We start from the raw sequence: 7,230 nt of genomic DNA, 5'->3' as shown, positions 1-7,230 counted from the left end.
TTATAACAAGAGTAATGGTTATGTATGGAAATAAAAGACAATATGAGTGGGAAATTTGTAAAACTAAAACACCACATTAAAAAACAAAGGTCTGGCTTCCACACACACTGATAGATCAAAACATTAAATCTCTCTGCTCTCTTTTTGGCTGCAGCATGCTAGAGAGCTGTTTCACAGTACAATCGCTGGTTAGTGTAGAATGAAAATGTTTCGTGCTATTAAGCGGCGACAAATATAAATGTTAAAATAGTTATTTATGATACAAATTCGTAAAGCTTCTCCTTTTGGCATGAGTCGAGGCGAATGTTTATCATATAATGTTTTTTTCTACGGTAGCACAGCATTAAATAAACATTTAAAGTTGGAGATGTTATAATATTAGGATTTCAAGGCCCTCTAAACTGAGAACCATTAAGAAATAATTGTTGGAAGTACAGCTTGTTTTATTCATGATCGCTATTTCACGGCCGTCTAAACAGGCCATGTAACCAGCAAAGCGGTTAGGAAAATTTGAAAGCTTCATCTTGTTGCAAAGAGTACAACAGATGTAACTTCAGGATAATACCATAGTCTAGTATATACAGTCACGATGCTCAATACGTAGTAAATATGCATCCATAGATAGTTGCTAACCACTAGGGTAGCTATTATCGCCTCATCACAGACAATGCGAAATAGTACCTGCAGAGTCTATTGTTCCTAGTACCCTAACAATTCAAGCTTCGTGACTGTATATATTAGACTGTGATAATACGGACTAAAATGTAAATATGAGTGCTAAATTTGTTACTTATTTGTGTTACATGTAATATTTGTGTCCTGAAAGATCGAAATAATGCATTAATTCATTATTGAATGATGTTTGTACATTGAATATTGCGTTTTCTTTGGCAGTGCGTAAAGTGATTACTTACTTCTTTACGCACTAATGTTGTAGAGACTAATGTTTTACAGTTAGTAAAATGCTACATTAAACACTATCCTAAACAAATTATTTTTCGCAAGCATTATGTTGATGCTTAAGTTCGTAGCGTTATTGTTCGTCATCACAACAGTCCGTTGTTAGGAGATTGTTTATTGTTTGTCAGTTATTTGTTATTTATTGTTTGTCAATTATTTGGAGTATTGTGCTCGTACGCCTTGAATTTTGCGAATTTGAAGGAAGTTTGTGCTACCTGTAGGCTAAGGAAGAAGGTGGAATGTCAAGTGGGGAAAAAAAAAGAACGTATTCTTCTGTCTCAGTTTAATAGAGGTGCAAAGGCATCGGAGGCGACTTGAAACATTCCTGCCGTGTACGGAGAGAATACCATCGGAGAAAGCACTGCAAGAAAATGATCCTGTCGTTTCAGCACAACACTCCGTATAAATATTAGTGTCCATCCAGAGAAGATGATGGTTTGTGTCAGGTGGGATACAGAACGTGTCGTGTACTACGAATTGCTTCCCAGGAATGTAACCATAACTGCTGACATTTATTACCAACCACTCTGATGCCTTGCGGAAAGCGACCGGGAAGACTGCATCAAGTGTTGCTGCAACACGATAATGCACCCCCATACTATTGTTCCCCCAGATCATGTAAAACAGTTATTCGAAGAACTCAGAGAAGATGCGCCTACACCATACTACCTATATACTATTACTTTGATCTCCATTACATCAGTGGCTGAAGAGGTAGAGGCAGAACACGATGTGTACCACCGCGCTATGACATTCGCATTTGGAATCAAGACCAATCGACATTGCAAGGTGAACACCGGACCAACAATGTAAGTGAAGCGTGACATAATAGATTTCAAATGCTCATCAGTAGAGCAACCCACATTATGCTTTATTTTAAATCTCTTTTAACATAAATAATACGTAATAATGTCTCTTATATCAATACTCTTAAGTCAAATACTGTTTATATTTATCATCAAACTGAATTTTTTTGTTATTAATGTTAATTTGCAGGATAGGTATTAAGTTTATAAAAGAATACACTGTAAGCAATTTAGTCATGAAATGAATGAAAATCTAGTCATCCTTGTCACTGTCACTCACACTCCAGATGAACAACACCCTCTTGAAGTTGATTTTGATTAATTGCAAGTTGTAGTGAGACTGTAGATTTTCTTCTTTCAGACATGACCGTTTAGAGTTCAAAATAATTGAGAGTAGAAAAGCTTTTCTCAACTGAAGCAGATGATGGAGGAACCATAATTGCCAGCTTAGTTAGGATAGGCATCTTGGTGGTATATTTCTGCCAGAAGGATAAGACAAATTTTTTCCATGTACCATTGCTGCATATGTTGATATTTCTTCCACTGGAACATCAATGGCAGAGAAACGTTTCAGTTCACCTGAAGTAAAAACCGAAGAAATCTTCTCAGGAACAGCTAATGTTGGATCTAAATTCTGAACTTCCTTCCAGAAATTTAGAGCAGGATGGCGTTCATTCATATATCCTGCCAATTTTTTACACGTTGCACCTGAACTTTAAACCATCTGAAGAACTGATGATAGAAGCCAGACCTTTGTTGCATCTTGATTATCTGATTCAAAAATCTGTATTTGATTGCAGAGTCCATCAGAAATTTTAGATATAGCTCTAAGTTGTGAAGTACAAGTTATTTATTTTCAACCAGTCGCTTTAAGTTTGTTACAGCAGCACTGCCTTCACCATCTTCCAAATCAATCCAATGTTTGACTGCATTGAAATTGATGCCATGATATTTTCCTGCCTTCAGCCATGTCCCCCAGCGAACTGGAGATAGAACAAATGTCCCTGCTTCTTTTAGGCAGTCCAGCAATCTCTACCTTCCGGCTGGAGTTTTCGCTAAAGCGGCTTTAACAGCTGCAATGATTCCATCAGCAATTTGTAGTGAAAATCTAATCTCTTCAGCACACAGATGCAATACGTGAGCCCAACATGTAGAATGTAAAAGCTGAGGTGCAACTCCAGCCAGTCGCCTGCCAGCAGAAAGCATATGGTACACTGAGTGATATTAAAACAAAATTGCTTCTGTGAACACCAATAAAATCTAGTGTATCAAGTATTAAATTTACTATAACATCGACATTGCAGTGTTCAACAGTTTTGGTTTTCACCTGACGGAGTTTTTCATTCACAACACCGAGTGGAGCAACAAGAACATTCATCACTTTACGATTCTTTATATCTGTTGTTTCATCAACCACTACAGTAGATAGAATTTTCCTCACATTTTGACTTAGTTTCCTGAAAGTCGTCTTCAGAACACTTTGCAAGATACCTTCTTAGAATGGTTTCACTGGGAGCCGGCTGCATACATGTAGCTGTTGCTATCCACTGACGAAATAGTTGGATACGAAAGACATGCAATGGAATACCAGCAGAAGTGAATGCTTCCACAAGATCTTTCATATCATCCTTGGATTTTTTCATACCGTGCCATACTTGAGGTATCGTACTTGCACGTATGCTGCCAGGATCACCTGACGTTTTGAACCCTGTTTATCACTCTGTTTCCGAGATCTGTGCTTGAAACTTTCCGCTTGTTTCTGCACAATGGATTTTTTTTTTTTTTCGAAATTAATTACACTCTGAACATAAGGTACACAAAAGTTTCCCCTTTTCAGCGACAAAATTGTCTGTAGGTAACTCGCGAACTCTTTGTATCGCAGTTACAGATGTTTTCGGCATGCTGGTATCAAATAGATGTGAACCCTTCTGATTCAGAGTGTGAACTGGACATAAAACCGTTAAACTTATACTCTCTAATGTTATTTTAATTGTTTTCCTGTTCCTCACAGAATTACAACTATAATTAATATAACTGTAGCTAAGAATTTAAAAAATATAACTTTAATTCTTAAGTTTGAAATTTCCATTGTTGAAAAACTAGGTTCTCATTGTTAATGTGAGTATTTTTAATATTAATTGTTGGTCACAGTTGTTATAGTGCATTGAAGCAGGCAGTTCATTTTCCAAGAATTATGCTCTATTTCAAATATGACTATGCTTTTATGCTTTATTGTCCTTCTAACATTTGTTTCATCGAGACAGTTTGATAATAAAAATCATGTTTGGGGTAGCAACCATATGTCTAAAGTGCTGTTATGCTTTTTATGCGTTTGGGTTGCACTACTCATCAGTAAGCATCATCCATCCCTTCATACGGCCTTAGCTGAAATTCAAAAAGAACAAGTCGACACTGAGGTCATGATACAGGAGTTAAGATTGGGAAGGAAAGTAAAAGCACAGCCAAGAAAGCGGTGAATAGCAGTACAAAATAAAATCAGGGCAATAACACTGGAATACGAAACATACAAGGAATAAAACCGTCTTCAGAACTTATGAAGAATTTGATACAATTTTAGCTTCTGAAAAGACATGAAATATAGGCCATGACTTGTAATACATTCAGTTCAAGTGTAAAATCACAATAAATTTAATGTGCTCTTAACTTTACTAATTATTTAATTTAATATTCTTGATTTCGGAAAACAGGTCCTATGAAAAATTATCATTCGGAAAAAATGACATTCGGATAGTTGGTTTCGGAAAAATATCTCTCACAGTGACCCAATCCATGGAAGATTTGTCCGTTTGCAATTGATGCTATTTTGTAGACATTTTCGTTCGATAGTACAGTATACTTTTTACATTTTCTGTTATGTATTGGTACTCAGCTCAAAGATATCGCTATTAATATGGAAAATATCTTGAGAATGTGAACCGTGATGAACACCAGAACATTTTGAGAAATAGAAGACGGTACAAAGAAAATTAATGTCAAGCATGTTTATTGATTACTGCTGGCTATAAAATTTGACAAAGTACTGGTAAGTCATCCAGGAAGAACTTATAATACAGGAGGAAAAAATATTATGTTTCTTGTATCTTGTATTATTGAAATGAAGATACGATGGTAACTTTCTTAGGCTTTGTGCGGTTATTTTTTGACTATGCACCTTGTTCTAGGGACATCCATTGTCTTCCAGCAATAATATTGCAACAGATTTTCTTAGAACTGAGTATGTATAAACACAATGGTAATATTTTGCTTAAAATTCAATTGGGACTCATGGAAATCTTTAGGGAATAGAAAAAACGGACTTAAATTCCAAAATCAGTGCAAGCTAATTATCTCAAATCATCTAGTTTCGCTTCTGTGAGCGATAAAAGTTGAGAATTGCTATTTTGCATCATTATTATTCTCATGTCATATAATTCTGAATACTATAAACATCCCCTTATGTATTAATTGATGTAGCTATTTGAAGTAAATAAAAATATAGCTTTAATCTCATAAATTATTTTATTTGTATACATTAATTTTATTCTGTTTCTTTCTTTTTCATCTCATTTAGCTCACATTTCTTAAGCAGTATGTTCGTACTATGGGTAATAGGATATAAATTTTATGTATAGATTTGAGAGGATTGTTAAAAAATAGGTAAACAAAATTTAAATTATATTTTTCATGTTTCATATTATATAAATCAGTATTACATCACATTAACATTTAAGTGCTAGAAATATTCAATTTCATCGATTGTTAATCTGGCACGGTTTCCAGACTCTTACAATGATCACCTTTCGTACATCAGCCTGAATTGCCTCCCTACTTCCCTTCCAACGATCGCTGAATGGTACACCAAGTAAGTCCTATCACACATAATTAACTAAGTTTTTATTATTATTTACTAATACCTACATTGCACAATGCACATCTATTAATCTGGCAGTACAACTCACTTCACAATATGTGTCAGAGGAAGAACAATTGTTTGTATGCATCTGAAGTCTGATTAGTGTAACATGTTTCTAGTCAGCGATGAATGCAGTGGAGGAGGAAAGGAACTGACAACCCTACCCTATTATCTCCTGACTTGGTCGCCTTTTTAGTGCTATCTTTTTGGTCACTTATGACGTTCCAAACTATTGTCGGACAGTTAACGACATACATTGTGATTAATGTGCTAAATAAATCCAGATTTCTTGTTGATTAAAGCGACTCAGAACAGGTTCCCCCCTCCACCTAGGTTTTTGGATTGCCTATAATCATCCTGCTTATCACCTATGAATAGTTGCTTGCAGTTCTTAATGGATGTGAGGGTGTGCAGAAAGTGCATTAGTTTGTAGTTATACTGGTTGAGTCAGCCTACCCCATTATCTCATGACTTGGTCGCCTTTTTAGTGCTATCTTTTTGGTCACTTATGACGTTCCAAACTATTGTCGGACAGTTAACGACATACATGTGATTAATGTGCTAAATAAATCCAGAGTTCTTGTTGATTAAAGCGACTGAAAATAGGTTCCCCCCTCCACCTAGGTTTTTGGATTGCCTATAATCATCCTGCTTATCACCTATGAATAGTTGCTTGCAGTTCTTAATGGATGTGAGGGTGTGCAGAAAGTGAATCAGTTTGTAGTTATACTGGTTGAGTCAAAAGTCTAACACAACTCTGATATAATCTTGGATGAAACTTTCAAATTGCAAATGGAAAGTGGGTGATTTATGTGACCTCTCTAAACTGTGCGGAATTTTATGAGAAACCCAATGGCTGAATCAGTTATGAGATCCCAATTTCCATAGGTAATATCTCACAAGCTATTAAAATTTTTATGCACTTTTAAGAAGCATCTTATTGTCGGTTAATTGACACTGTATCAACTATTAGGTTATTTAGCGTCGATGGAATTATTAGCGAGATGAGACCTAGAATTCGCCATGTGATTGAGCTTCTCCAATGCGATTGAATAAAACCTCGGAAAACCCCATCTATGGTCCGTCCCAGGAATCTGTGGAGTAATTTCGCGCATATGGGGGCGGAGTCTATCTGTGCCGGAGTGTATTGCGGGCAGCATCAGCTCGAGTCCGCTAAGCGGTAAGATGCTCGTGGTAGAAGGTAGAGTAGAGAGTTCAGATAGATATTATCCCCTCCTGCAAGCGATTGCTCCCTTCGTTCAAGCAATACCTCCCCAGACCAGTCATTGGCCGTGGCCCTTCCACATACCACTTGCTCAGATGTCTTATTTCGTATTGCTACTCCTCAGATACCTGGGACGAACCATAGGTAAACAATAGGGGCAGGATTTTTATGTAATTACATATTATATTCCTTTCAACCTAACCGTACATAAATAAAAAATCTTTGCGAATATTGTAATTACCATTCATATATTAAAATTTGGTACTACATATTTTTACATATTTACCCCATATTACATATTATGACTTGTTATTACATACATCTAC

Source organism: Periplaneta americana, chromosome 14 (genome assembly GCF_040183065.1).
Source record: "Periplaneta americana isolate PAMFEO1 chromosome 14, P.americana_PAMFEO1_priV1, whole genome shotgun sequence".
NCBI classification, from domain to species: domain Eukaryota; kingdom Metazoa; phylum Arthropoda; class Insecta; order Blattodea; family Blattidae; genus Periplaneta; species Periplaneta americana.
Note: the sequence above shows the minus strand (reverse complement) of the source record.